The sequence below is a fragment of the Nicotiana attenuata genome, unplaced genomic scaffold, assembly GCF_001879085.1.
Source record: "Nicotiana attenuata strain UT unplaced genomic scaffold, NIATTr2, whole genome shotgun sequence".
NCBI lineage: Eukaryota > Viridiplantae > Streptophyta > Magnoliopsida > Solanales > Solanaceae > Nicotiana > Nicotiana attenuata.
The window spans coordinates 270,898-285,817 of NW_017670732.1; positions in this window are offsets into that span (position 1 = coordinate 270,898).

Here is a 14,920-nt window from a genome sequence, read left to right on the forward strand (position 1 = left end):
TAATGGAGGTTTGGGGAAGAAGGGGGTTGGTAATGGAGGTTTGAAGAAGAAGAAGAAGGAGAATTTTTGTTGAAGAGAGAGAGAAAAAAGAATGGGATGGGGGTTGGGNTTTCATTTATCTTAGCATTGGACCCAATAACCTGCTGCATCATTGCTTCAAGCCTTGCAAACCCGTCTTCCTGTCTTCCACCCTGCTGTTGCTGAGGTGGGTGGTACCCTTGCTGCTGATTGTTTACCCTTGTGGTCTAGGATACGGTGCCATGTTGTTGGTGGGTCTCATGCCTCACATGTTTCCGGCGTTATACTGTGGCTGCGGTGGCCTGTACTGCTGCTGAGTCTGCTGACCCCAGTTCTGATTACCTTGCCTCTGACCCCCATAGTTAGCCACATAGTTCATATCTTCAAGGTGCTGATGATGATGATCATGCTCTGTATTCCAAGGATTACCAATTGGCTGGCTAATGCAAGATGTGCACAAGCCCCTATTGGTAGTGTCTACTATATGAACCTGTTGCTTCTGCCCTGATTCCTCCACCTTTTTGGTGAGGATGCTCATTTGTGTCAAAAGAGTCGCCATGTTTTCAGCCATTGTATTAGAAGGATCAAGAGGCACTGAGTGCACCACTGGAGTGATAGGTGCATTCCTAGATGTCCAACCCGAATTCTGCGCCATCTTGTCGAGTAAATTCTGACCTTCTCTCCAAGTCTTGCTCAAGAATGCCCCACCAGCCGAAGCATCAACAATATTCTTCAAGCTGTCTCACAGTCCCATGTAAAACCGTTGTCCCAACATCTGTTCTGGAACACCATGGTAGGGACACATAACCAACATTCCTTTAAACCTGCCCCATGTCTCGTGTAGTGTCTCCATTGGTTTCTGTTTGAAGCTCACAATCTCATCAATTTGTTGAGCAGTTTTGTTGGGCGGATGGAACTTGTTGTGAAATTGCTTGACCAACTCATCCCACGTTGCTATAGAGTTTATGGGAAGCGAGTTTAGCCAAATCTGAGCAGCTCCTGTCACCGAGAATGGAAACAATAATAGCCTGATTGCTTCCGGAGTCACGTTGGGTTGCCTTTGGGTTTTGCATATAGACAGGAAGTTCTTTAAGTGCTGCTGAGGATCTTTTGTTTGCGTCCCAGAAAAGAGTCCCTTGTTCTGCAACAAGTGTAGCATGTTATTTGTGATCTGGAACGATTCAGCTTGTATTGCGGGCACAATAATGGCAGTGGCCAAATTGTCAGCTGTGGGTTGTGCCCAGTCATATAGTGCACCCTCAGGCACAGGAGGTGCCAATTGCTCATTCCTGACGTTCCCGTTGGGATCGTTTATGTCGCCCATGTCAATTTCGATTTGGTGTGTTTGTTGGGATTGTTGAAGTCTTTTGTTGGCACGATTCAATGCCCGGAATGTCTTCTCGGGGTCTGAGAGTCCTTCAAGTAGTTCTCCAGTCCTCGTAGAATTTCTAGGCATACACCTGCGCACCCAGATCAACAACCGTCAAATTTTCAATGAAAAAAAATTGGTAGAGAGAAGACTGACTACAATAAGAATCCTTGTATTTCTGTCAATGGCAATTGATAATTCCGTTAACTCCCCGGCAACGGCGCCAAAATTTGATCACACCCAACTATGCCTTATAAAAAGGACTCTGCGGACGATGCAAATATAACCCGAGTATTATGCCCAGGGTCGAATCCACAGAGAGTTAACCTATCAACCACTATCTTCAGACCCACTAAGTATTCAGAACCAGCTTCTCAAATATTCAAATTCTCAGTTGAGTTTCCTTTAACAACTAGCTTGCAAATAACTAAGTGGCTGTAACTAAATTAATAAGGTTGTAAACAATTATGAGGAAAAGCTAAGGCAATGATTTCCTCTATTGATGGAATCCCTTCTGTTTATGCTCATACAAATTTACCCACACATCTCTATCAATCATGAACACTAATCTTACCGCAAATCTCTACCGAGTAATCACAATAATCTACTATTGCACTCTCCCGAGATACACTAGCTTACTTTATTTAGCACAATTCACTTTAGATTACACCCAAGGCTTCGTTATCCCTAATCCCGCCTGTAAACCCACAATTATAGATTCCTCTAATAATCTAGGATTGGTGTTATTCAACAATACCCTAAATATGCACTCTTTTCCAAGTTATGCACACTAAATAGGCACAGCTAATTGAGGATCCTGTCAATTAACTACAACGAATACGAAGTTGAACAAATAGAGATTAAACTAGAAATTTGTATTCACATAAACAAGAAGTTCATTACCAATAGGTTCCATCAATGCCTTAGACAAGGAATTTAGCTACTCATGGCTATGGGAAAATAAACTAAGATTGAATTCATCATAAAAATCAAAAGAAAAGAAGAAAGATGTTAATAGTATTCTCTCACAATGGTTTTCCTTGCTAAGAAACCTTAAAAATCAATACATGCCTCTCTTGGGCGAAGTCTAATGTTTTAAATAGGGTTTAGGTCTAAAAATCCCGTAATTGACACTTTGGCCCCTGAATTTTCTACGCCTGCCGCGGTTCTGCCGCGGTCGCGGTAGAACAGCGGCCAAACACCCTCGCGGATTCTCCCAACTTCTTCAGCTGCTTCCCACCGCGGTTCTGCCGCGATCGCAGTGGAACCGCGGTGGATCCAGTATTCTGAATTCTTCGGCCTGTTTTGCCTGGTTCACTTGGGAAATTTCACAGTTGGCCTCTTTTTCATCACTTTTAACTCCAAAACTGCTCCTTAGCCTTCCTTATACATGTATCACCTACAAATCATGAAAAGCACTAATAAGAATATTTTGTCATCACTTTTAGCATTAAAACTACACAAGAAGGTGATTATTTACGGTGTGATTATAGCCAAATTCACCTATTATCAGCTACTTCTGGAATTCTAGGTGCTAATCCTACAGTTCAGATGGGAAGTTATGAAGCAGCGATGTATTCAAAAACTGGTGGTTCTCAGAATTTTAATCAAAAATTTAGAAGGAATACTTATCTTTTCTATGAAGTTTGCAAGATGAAAGGACATAGCAAAGAAAATTACTATAAGGTAGTTGGCTATCCGAAAGATTTCAAAACCAAAAGGAAAGGGAATGGTGACAATACATGTAGTGCAACTTATAATGCAAATGTCTTGACAGAAAAGTGCAATACTGGGCATAATCCAGGTAGTCAAGAGAGTCAACAAGAATTTAACTATGGAGACAATGCAAGTACTGAAGTTTATACAAACAACATGAATCATGACAATCCTATAAGTTAGTTGGCAAATTATGCACTCACTAAAAATCAGTATGAATAAATTCTTCAACTATTGAACAAGACTGCATCTAATGATTCTGCATTTTCAGCAAATGCAGCAGGTATGGAAGCAGCCTTGCTTGTTACTAATTACATTAAACAATGGATTATAGATACAGGTGCTACAAACCATATGATTTCAGACATAAATCTTCTAAAGGAAAATACAATTACAGAAACAGAAAATTCTAAAAAGGTTCTGCTACCCAATGGAGATGTTACAATAGTTTCACATATAGGGACCAGCTCAATCTTAGAAGATAGCTTAATAACAAATGTTTTTTATGTTCCACAATTTAAATATGATCTCTTATCAGTTTCAAAACTAACTAAGGAGTTAGAGTGCTCAGCTACTTTCTTTCCTGATTTTTGTGTATTTCAGGAACTCTTCACTGGGAAGGTGAAGGGGATTGGTAAAGAGGATGGTGGACTTTATCTTTTATACACTGACTCAAGAGAAAAAGAGAAATTGAAGGCATTAACTACAAGAAGTAATGAGACAATTGAAGCTGGAAATATAGATATAGACTTGTGGCATAGAATATTGGGGCATGTATCTACTCAAGTATTAAAAAGATTGGTTGAAGCATATTTAGAAATCATCAAAGATAGAATAAATAAATGCACAGTGTGTCCTTGTGCCAAACAAACTAGGCTACCTTTTCCTACTAGTAGTATTCAAAGTAAAGATTATTTTGATCTAATACATATAGATGTGTGGGGACCATATAAAGTACCTACATGGGATGGAAATAGATACTTTCTGACTATTGTAGATGACTATTCAAGAATGACATGGATATTTCTACTGAAACAAAAATCTGATGTTTGTGTATTGATTCAGAACTTTCTTAAATATGCCAAAACTCAATTTGAAAAACAATAAAAATAGTCAAAACTGATAATGGAACAGAGTTTGTAAGCTCTGTGTGTGAGTCTTTGTTTAAAGACTTAGGGATTACTCACCAAAGAACTTGTGTCTATACCCCTCAGCAAAATGGAGTTGCTGAGAGGAAACATAGACATATATTAGAAGTCACAAGAGCTATGAGATTTCAAGCTCAAATCCCTATTAAATTCTGGGGATTTTGTGCATTAGCAGCAGTATACCTAATAAACAGAATGACTAGTTCAGTAATTGGGAACATGTCTCCTTTTGAAAAGTTGTATAAAATAAAACCTGCCATACATCATCTTAGGACACTATGGTGTTTATGTTTTGCTGAAATTGTTCAAGAACAAGATAAGTTAATGCCTAGGTCAAGACCATCAGTTCACATGGGTTATTCAGAAAATCAAAACGGTTATATTCTATATGATTTAGCTAACCAAACTTTCTTTGTTGGCAGAGATGTCATATTTAGAGAAGACACATTCCCATTTGCAAGTAAAGCTAGTATTTCAAAACCTGTGTTTATGGATAATACCATACAACCAGGAATTTTATATGATAATTGTGAATCTCTATTTGAAATAAGAACAGTAGGTACTACAAAAAATGGCTCTTCAAATGAAGCTGAAAGGGTACAGCTTCACACTTATCATAATGTGAAAGTAGAAAACAGCTCAGATGTGTCAACAAATCATAACTATTCAGAGGCTCATAGCCCCGGTAATCAAGGAGGATATAATCAGTTATCTGTAGAACATCATCAGCATTCTGAGACATCTCAAGCATCTACAGAAACTCAAAGACAAGTGCAACCTCAGCCTAAGAAAATCTTGCAGAGGAAAACAACCCCCAGTATGGATGAAAGATTTTGTATCTCTAAATATCCATCAAGATGTTCCCTATGCCTTAAATAAGTACATCAGTTATGAAAAAATATCTCCTAAATATCAAGCATATATTGCAGCAACCTCTACAATCATTGAACCTACTAGTTACTCTCAAGCTATTCAGGATCCTAAGTGGGTAGACGCTATGAATGAAGAAATAAAAGCACTGGAAAACAACCACACATGGGATATTGTAACACTACCAGAAGGTAAGAGGCCTATTGGATGTAAGTGGATTTACAAAATCAAATACAAAGCTTCAGGTGATATTGAGAGGTTTAAAGCTAGGCTAGTAGCTAAAGGATATAGTCAAACTGAAGGAATTGATTATCAAGTAACATTTTCACCAGTAGTGAAAATGGTTACAGTGAGAGCTATGTTAAGCATTGCAGCTTCAAAAAAATGGTGTATAAATCAAATGGATGTATACAATGCCTTTCTTCAAGGAGATTTACTGGATGAAATATATATATGGAGTTACCTCAGGGATTTAGAAGCTAGGGGGAGAATAAAGTATGCAGGCTTATTAAATCCCTATATGGACTTAAACAGGCTCCTAGACAATGGAATACAAAGCTATGTGAGGCTCTTCAGATGTTCAATTTCAAACAAAGTCAATTTGATCACTCATTATTTATCAAAAGGACTACTAGAGGGATTGTTATTGTATTAGTCTATGTAGATGACCTACTCATCACATGAGATAGCCTAGCCCTTATTGAAGAAACAAAGTTGTCATTACAGAATACTTTCAAGATGAAAGATCTGGGAGAGCTAAAGTTTTTCTTGGGAATTGAATTTTCCAGGTCACAAGAAGGCATTGTAATGCATCAAAGAAAATATGCCTTAGAGTTAATTTCAGAAGCTGGACTTGCTGTAGCAAAACCAGCAGTAACTCCAATTGATAGCAATGTGAAACTTACTTCTAAACAATATGATGAATATACTGATCAAATAGGAAATCAGCAGACAATGATCCACTGGTTGATCAAGTATCATATCAAAGGTTGATAGGAAAACTTCTCTATTTAACAGTAACAAGACCAGATATTGCATTTGGAGTTCAAACTCTAAGTCAGTTCCTACAGCAACCAAAAACATCTTATATGGAAGCTGCCTTGAGAATTGTCAAATATATAAAGAATCAACCTAGTCAAGGAATCCTATTGTCCATCAATCAGATCAATACAATCACTGCATTTTGTGATGCAAACTGGGCTGCATGTCCATTAACAAGAAAATCAGTCACTGGGTTTTTCATTAAAGCTGGTGCTTCTTTGGTCTCATGGAAATCAAAAAACAAACTACTGTATCTAGAAGTTCTGCAGAAGCTGAGTATAGAAGCTTAGCAACAACTGTTGCTGAGCTAATTTGGCTTCATGGATTGCTAAAAGAGATGGAAGTTCAGATCAATTGCCTATTGACATTCACAGTGATAGCAAAGCAGCCATTCAAATAGCTGCTAATCCTGTCTATCATGAAAGGACTAAGCACATTGAAATAGGCTGTCATTTTGTGAGAGAAAGAATCCAACAGGGTCTTATTGCTACAAAATATATCTCTACAACAGAACAACCAGCAGATATTCTTACAAAAGGTTTAACTAAAGTTCAACATGAATATTTGAAGTCCAAGCTAGGGATGTTTAATATCTTTCCACCACCTAGCTTGAGGGGGAGTGTTAAATAAAGTGAGGTCAGAATAGTCTTTATATGAAAAGCTGTTATTAGTTAGTTAAAGCTGTTAATGACTATTAGAAGAATTAGTTAAGTTAGGATTAAGAGTTAGTTAAATGATTCTTAAGGAATAGTTGTATAAATACACAACATCACGTTGTAAGATACACACTTTGAAAGAGAATAATAATACTCTTCTCTATTTCTCTCTCTATCGTCTCACTCCTTACTCCTTCTTCCTCACCATATCTGTTTCTCTGCTTCTTCTAACTGTTCTGCTGCTTCTCTTACTACATTGATTGATAAATCAATCAAGTACTTCATCTTTGTGTAGCTAACAATTACAGTCAAGTTATCATCATTGTCATTTTATCTATCTCTTTATTCACTTCCTCTTCTCCCTCAGTATTCTTCTTCTCAATATCTGAGAATTATATTCTATAGAGCTAGACTCTCCATTTTCAGTGTCCAAAGGACAAAATTCTTTGTTCTTGAATTCTTTTTCCAGAATACACTCATCTCCTTTTGATCCTAAAGTTTCTAACCATTCTTCTCCTACAGTTTTTAAAACATCCTTTCTATTTTCATACCTTCAGCTTAATCCTGGTTTAACTCACTGGTGACAGAAAAACTTGATTCTCGTCCAGGGGTATCTGGAGCCTCTTCCCCCTGACTACCATCCAGTACTTCTGTTTCTTTTCTTCTTTTCCTTTCTCAACTCCTTCCCTTCTAAAACTCAGCCTCCTCGACCACCAGATTCTTGGGCGCAGAATTTTCACTCTCTTCTTCATCAGAATAGTCAACAAGTCCCAATGTAGGTTTTTCAGATACAATTTTTGGGATTTCTTGATCTTGAGTCAGGCTGCGTTGGTAAAATTCGATTTTGGGGATTATATGGAGAAGAAGAACTAACGACTTTGGTATGCTCGGTTTTAGAAGAAACAGGTGTTGGTAGATTTTGCGAGTTTGACAATGTAGAGAGATATTAGGATTCTTGAGATAATTTAGACTTAGATTTTTGCTTTTGGGTTCTGGTGAGAGACGAGATATTTGTCAGGGATGATATAATGGGTTAAGGATTAGATAAGAAACATGATTTTACAGTGTACACCCTAAACGATCAGGGATTTTATTTCCTTATCAGGGTTCTAAAGGGAAAGAGAGGCGCCTAAGGATCAAAATTTAAAAAGAGGCGGTTGATTGGTTGTGGGTTGGGTAGCTAAGACGTATATATTTCATGCTAGGAATTTGTTCTCCTTCTTTCATCCTAACTGATGGGAGTTATCACTACTAGAAATCCAGAAAAAAACGATCAACAATTTGCGACCAACGTTGGTCTGTCAAGGAAAGCGACCAAAGTTGGTCGCTAAATTGGAGAAAATTATTAAATAATTACTCTAAATACATTAGCGATCAAGGTTGGTCGCTTTTTGGTCGATAATTTGGTCAAAATGTTGACCGGACTGGTCAGACTTGCTTGGTCAAAGAAATATTAAAATTAGCGACCAACTTTGATCGCTAAAGTGGGACCCAGTTATAAAATTTTAATAATTATATTATTATTTAAAAAATTTTTATAAAATATAAATAAATATAATTTAAAATTAGCTACCAAAGTTGGTCGCTTACGAAAGGGGAAGCAGATAGAGACCAACTTTGGTCGCTAATCTAGGACCCAGTTATAAAATTTTAATAAATATATTATTTTTTAAAAAAATTATAAAATATAAATAAATATAATTTAAAATTAGCGACCAAAGTTGGTCGCTTACGAAAGGGGAAGCAGATAGAGACCAACTTTGATCGCTAATCTGGGACCAGTTCTAACGTTTAACAATTATATTATTATTTTAAATATTATATAAAATATAAATAAATCTGATTTAAATTTAGCGACCAACTTTGGTCGCTAATTTTAATTTCTGGATAATTAGCGACCAAAGTTGGTCTCTTTTCAGGTCAACATTGGTCAAATTAAAAATCACTTTTATATGTACTATCTAAATAATATAAATGTAATCCGTTAACACTTAATATAAGAGATGAATACACTAAAATATACTCTACATGCTATATATGTAGTTAAAATTTTACAACAAAGCGTGTTATATATATATATATATATATATATATATATATATATATATATATATATATATATATATATATATATATATATATATATATATATATATACAGAGAGAGAGAGAGAGAGAGATATAAGTCGAGACGTTTTGTTTTTAATATTCAATGATGCATCTGAGTAGGTTATAAGTAGTTGAATCAATATTCAACGATGCATCTGAGTAGGTTATATCGATGAATCAATTTACTCGAATAGGATCAAAATTTTGTTCAAAATTCTAGTTTTCATGATGTGGCAATTTAATTGCAACTAAGTATTAGAGATGAGCTACATACCCGTTTATCAAAAGAACCAGGTTTTTTGGTTGATTTCCACAATGCAACAGAGTGTCCTTTAAAGAATAAGGATAATATCTTCCGACGATGTCTAAGCTACTTGAACATGCCATGTGTACATACATGTTATAGTATGAGACTGAGTTTTTTATTTTCAATACTTAGAATCACTAGACACGTAAATTTAACATAGCTAATCATTAAGGGAATTAAAAAAAATGCTTAGTTTAATTTGATAAAATCAAGCTCCAAGCAGTTTCTTTTATGGTGATCCGTGCTTAAAGCTTTGGTAAATATATTCATATTTTGCTCCTCCATCTTGTAAAACTCCTTGGTTATATGGCCCTTCCCTGTATTATCTTTCAAAAATTGATACCTAATATTAATATATTTTTATCTCTTATGATGAACCGGATTATATGCCATCTTGACAATACTTGTCTTATTATAGAATATTAGAACCCGTTCAATCATCATGTCATAATCTTCTAGCTACTATTTGATCGACAATAATTGTGCACAACATGATGATGCAACAACATACTCAGCCTCGGCAGTTGACAAAGCCGCATATTTTTGCTTCTTTGAAGCCCAAGAGATCAAACATGAACCTAGGAAGTGAGTCGCCCTAGATGTACTCTTCTTATCCACCAGATACCAATCATAATCAGTATTTGCATATCCCACAAAGTCAAAAGTACCACTAGATGGATACCAAAGAATCATGTCTTGTGTTCCTTTTAGATACCTCAAGATCTTCTTCTCAGTTTTTAAATGTGACTCATTTGGATTTTATTGGAGCTTAGCATAAAGCCCAAAATAATATCTGGTCTGCTAGCAGTCAAAATAACAAAAAATAAATCATAACCCTCTAGAACTTTTCATCAATAGGAGAACAAGGTTCATCAATATTCAATTTAGTAGCAGTAGCTGTATGAGTATAAATTGTCTTTGTATTGTCCATCTCAAACCTTTCAACCAGTTCATTGGTATACTTTTGTTGATGTTTCATCGTCCCATTCTGAGTTTGCTTAACTTGTACCCCAAATAGATACATTAGTAGCACCAAAAATAATATCACTAACACTGATTTGAAGAATTAGAAAATCCTTACATGTCTTCATTAGAAATAGAGTATTGTTAATTTTACCGGTTGTGAAACCGTTCTCAAGAAGGAATTTTAACAACTTCTCATACCATGCCCTGGGTTCTTTCTTCAATTTATAATGCCTTATCCAATTTGTAAACATGATCAGAAAATTCGCGGCTTTCAAAACCTAGAGATAGATACACAAACACCTCTTCCTTCATATATCTATTTGGAAATGTACTTTTAAAATCCATTTGATATAATTTGAACAATATGTACAATGCAAAGGCAGTAAGCATCCAAATGGCCTTCATCCTATCAACTCGTGCAAATGTCTCATCATAGTATATGCTCTCTTCTTTATTGTAATCTTGTACCACCAACCTTGCCTTTTTTCCTTGTGATAGTACCTTAATCATATTTTGTTTTTAAAAATCCACCAGGTTCCTATGATTGTTCTGTTATTTGGTCGAGGTTTCAGGTGTCATACTTGATTTCTTTCAAACTAATGAAGTTCTTCTTGCATAACAACACTCCAACCAGCATCTTGAAGAGCTTCCTTAATGTTCTTTTGTCTCAATCGTGGACTGGTAGGCATAGAAGGCACATATATTTCTCACTTTGGATTTTGTCATTATCCATAATCCACAGGGGTGAGAACATTCTCAATTAGATGAAAACTTTTGTGCTTATAATTTCTCAATTTCAAGCCTTGAGCAGCACCATTCACTTCTTGATCAACAGAGGAACCATGTTCGTTATTACCGGCCATTCCAGGATTAGCATGTTCAGTTCCCCTGTTTGTTGTACATTGTGCTCAATTTCCAAATAATTAGGTTCTTGTGTTGTCTATCCTTTACAATGATATTCTCCAAAATACTTGATCTAGTCCATCAACATACACTTGTGAGAGCCCAATTTCACCATCGTCATCATCATTATCATCTTGTGAATCTTTCTCAGCCAAGTGATCAGTTTTATAAAAATATCACATGCACACTTTATTCAACACATAGGGTTCTTTTGTTATACACTTTATAAGACCTTACTATGTGAAGAATAACCAAGAAAGGAACCCTTATCATTTTTGGCATCAAACGTTTCTAGAGCATCATTTCATTATTATGCAAAACATATTCACTACCAAATGCTCTTAGGTGAATTATATCAGGTTTATGACCTCATTAGAGGTCTTCTCAAGAAAATATCTAATCATAAGTCGATTAATTATTTAGCAACCGATGTTTACAGCCTCAAAGGCAAAAAGTATTAGGTAGACCACTAGCAATTATCATGGTTGTTACGAACCTTTGGTCGCAAATGTGATATATGTAGTTGGGTTATTAGATGGGATTCCGTGACTTAGTCTCATTTCATCGCATTTTTAGCCCTAGACTTGGTTGGAGGCAATTTTTTGAGGGGATTTTCGTGCATAGCTATTGGGTAAGTGATTTTCTGTAACGACCTGACCGACCATTTTGAGAGTTGTAGCCTTGTTCCCCCATTTACTTCTTGTTTTATGTTGTATAATTTTTACGTGACTTGATGGGGTAGTTGGTTTGGGTCCGGAGAGGTTTCGGGATGAATTGAGACACTAAGTCTCAAGGTTGAAAGCTTAAGCTGAAATGCCTAACCGAATGTTGACTTAGGTGCAAACAACTCTGGAATGGAGTTTTGATTGTTCTTTTAGCTCAATTAGATATTTTGGACTTAGGAGTGTGTTCGGATTGTGATTTGAAGGTCCTTAGTTGAATTAGGCTTGAAATGGCGAAAGTTAAAAATTTGGAAGTTTGACCGAGAGTGGACTTTGTGGTTATCTAACTCGGATTGGGGTTTTGGGAGTTGAAGTAGGTCCGTGGTGTTTTTTATGATTTGTGTGCAAAATTTGAGGTCAATCGGAGTTGATTTGGTAGGTTTCGGCATCGATTGTAGAAGTTGGAATTCATCTGTTTTTATTAGGCTTGAATTGGGGTGCGATTTGTGTTTTTTGATGTCATTTGATGTGATTGAGGCCTTGACTAAGTTTGTATAGTATTTTATGACTTGTTGGTATGTTCGGTTGAGGTCCCGGGGGCCTTGGGTGTATTTTGGATAGTTAACGGATTGGAAATGGACTTTGAAGATTGCTGATGTTCTGTGTTTTGGTTTCCTTCTATGCGATCGTGAGGATGGGTTCGCGATCGCGAAGGTCTTTGAGGGATATTGGATTTTTTTTTCTTCGCATTCGCAAAGTGAGGGACGCAATCGCGGAAGTTGAGATGCTTGTTCTTCATGAATGCATACAGTGGATCGCGTTCGCATACAAGGAAGTGAGGCAACTGGGAAGGTACACAATGTTCTTCGCGTTTGCGAGTGGTGGATCGCGATCGCATAAGCTTGGGAAGGTGGTTCTCTGCGTTCGGGACTGGGCTCACGCGATCACGAAAGAGGATATTGTGAGTTGGGAAGAATTGTTCTACGTGATCGCGATTGTTGTTCCACGATCGCAAAATCTAATAACTGGGCAGGCAGAGATAAATTTCAAAAACGAGGGTTTGAACCCATTTTTCATATTTTGAGCTAGAGACCTCGAATTTGGGTGATTCTTGAAGGGATTTTCAAGGAGTTGATTGGGGTAAGTGATTCTTACCTAGTTTATGCTAAATTCCATGTTTATGTTTTTTATTTCATCATTTTTTTAGTGACTTGAGGTGTAAAATTGGGAGAAAATGGAGGAAAGTTCTTAGGCCGAATTTTGAGGTTTTGATCGAGACTTTGCATCAAAGTTGAGTAATTTCTGTATGGGTGGATTCACAGTCGAATGGGAGTTCGGATTTTGTGACTTTTACCCGATTCTGAGACGTGGGCTCGGGGGCTGACTTTTTAGTTGACTTTTGATTAAGAGCTTAGTATTTCTTAAGGAATTGATTCCTATAGCTTGAGTTCATCGTATTGAATTGTTTGTGGTTAGATTCGAGGCATTCGGAAGTCGTTTCGCGAGGCAAGGACATTTGTGAGTAGATATTTGCGAGGTCTGAGGTAAGTAACACTTCTAAACTTGGTTCTGAGGGTATGAAACCCCGAATTTTGTATTATTTGATTAGTGTTGAGATGACACACATGCTAGGTGACGGACGTGTGGGCGTGCACCGTAAGATTTATTACTTGGTCGATTCCATGGAACTGTACAGCTAATTTATCTTGTTGTTATCCATATTTTTATCATGTGATAATGTAATTAAGCTGCCAGTCATGCTAGAAATCATGTTTAGGCTATATGCTGGTATTGTTGGGACCCACAGTGGTAGTTCCTTGTTGTTGAGTTAATTGTTTAATTGCAGTCATATACTCAGTCATATTCATCATTCACATCATATCTTAGTCTCTGTTATCGTACATTTCACATCTCGTATCATTAATTAGGGTTGCTTAGTATGAGCGTTGTGAGCCAGAGAGACTGGAGAGATTAATGACTGAGTGAGGCTGCAGGCCTGATTTTGAGTGATAATTAAGGGATCGGGCTGCAAGTCGCATTATCTTTTCATATACTTATGCCTGGATCTGGCTTATTATAGTGTTTGGTTGAAGGAGCCCCTCTGGAGTCTGCACCCCCATAGTAAGCGCAGTGGATATTATATTTGGGATGAAGTTTCCTAGCATGGAGTTGCCCTATATATTCATATTTGGGATGGAGTTCCCTGGGCATGGAGTTGCCCTATACATTTATTTTTTGGATGGAGATTCCTGGGCTGAACCCGCCCCGTATTGTACTGAGTGAGTAAGTACTCTGAGAGTGTGATTACTCGAGGCTTCTATCGTTGTGTACCACATACAGCATGCACGGTGGCATGAAGGCATAGAAATGTCATAACCCTCATATCATTCAGTGTTGATCTATTTTTACTTGTATTGTGTTTTTATCTGATGAACTTGAAAACATGGCTACATTTTTGTACTGTTACTTCTATATTGAACTGAACCTGCTGAACTCATCACTACTTTCAGTCCAAAGGTTAGATTTGTTACTTATTGAGTTGGTTGTACTCACGCTACACCCTGCACCTCGTGTGTAGACCCAGGTGCTTCTGGTCACGGCGGTTGCTGAGTTGCAAAGTCCAGACCTTCGGAGATCATCGAGGTAGCTGCTTGGCGTTCGCATACCTTGACTCTCCTCCCTTATCTTTCATTTTATTTTTCAAGTTTTATTTTCTAGACGGTGTACCATACTATATCTTTATGTAGATGCTCATGTACTCAGTGGCACCCTGATTTTGGGAAGAGTTTATGTATTGAGTTATGATTTCCTATACTGTTTTAAGAGATTTCTCCATTATTTAAATTGTTTTGGTATTTTTCAAATGTTTTAAGTGTTGGAAATGTCAGAGTAGTCAGTTTGCCTAGTACTATGATAGTCGCCATAATGACAGGTTGGTTTTAGGTTGTGACATTTTCACTCAATTTTGATATTATAACTTGATTTCTCATGGATTTTAACATCAAAAAATAAAATTTGAAGGAACATTTTGGGGATTTTTTACTATATTTTGGAAAATAAAAATTTGAGATTTGTGAGTCGAATTGGACTCAGTTTTGAAAACTAATCATATATTTGGACTCGTGAGGTTATGCATAATTGAGATGTACCCCTGGA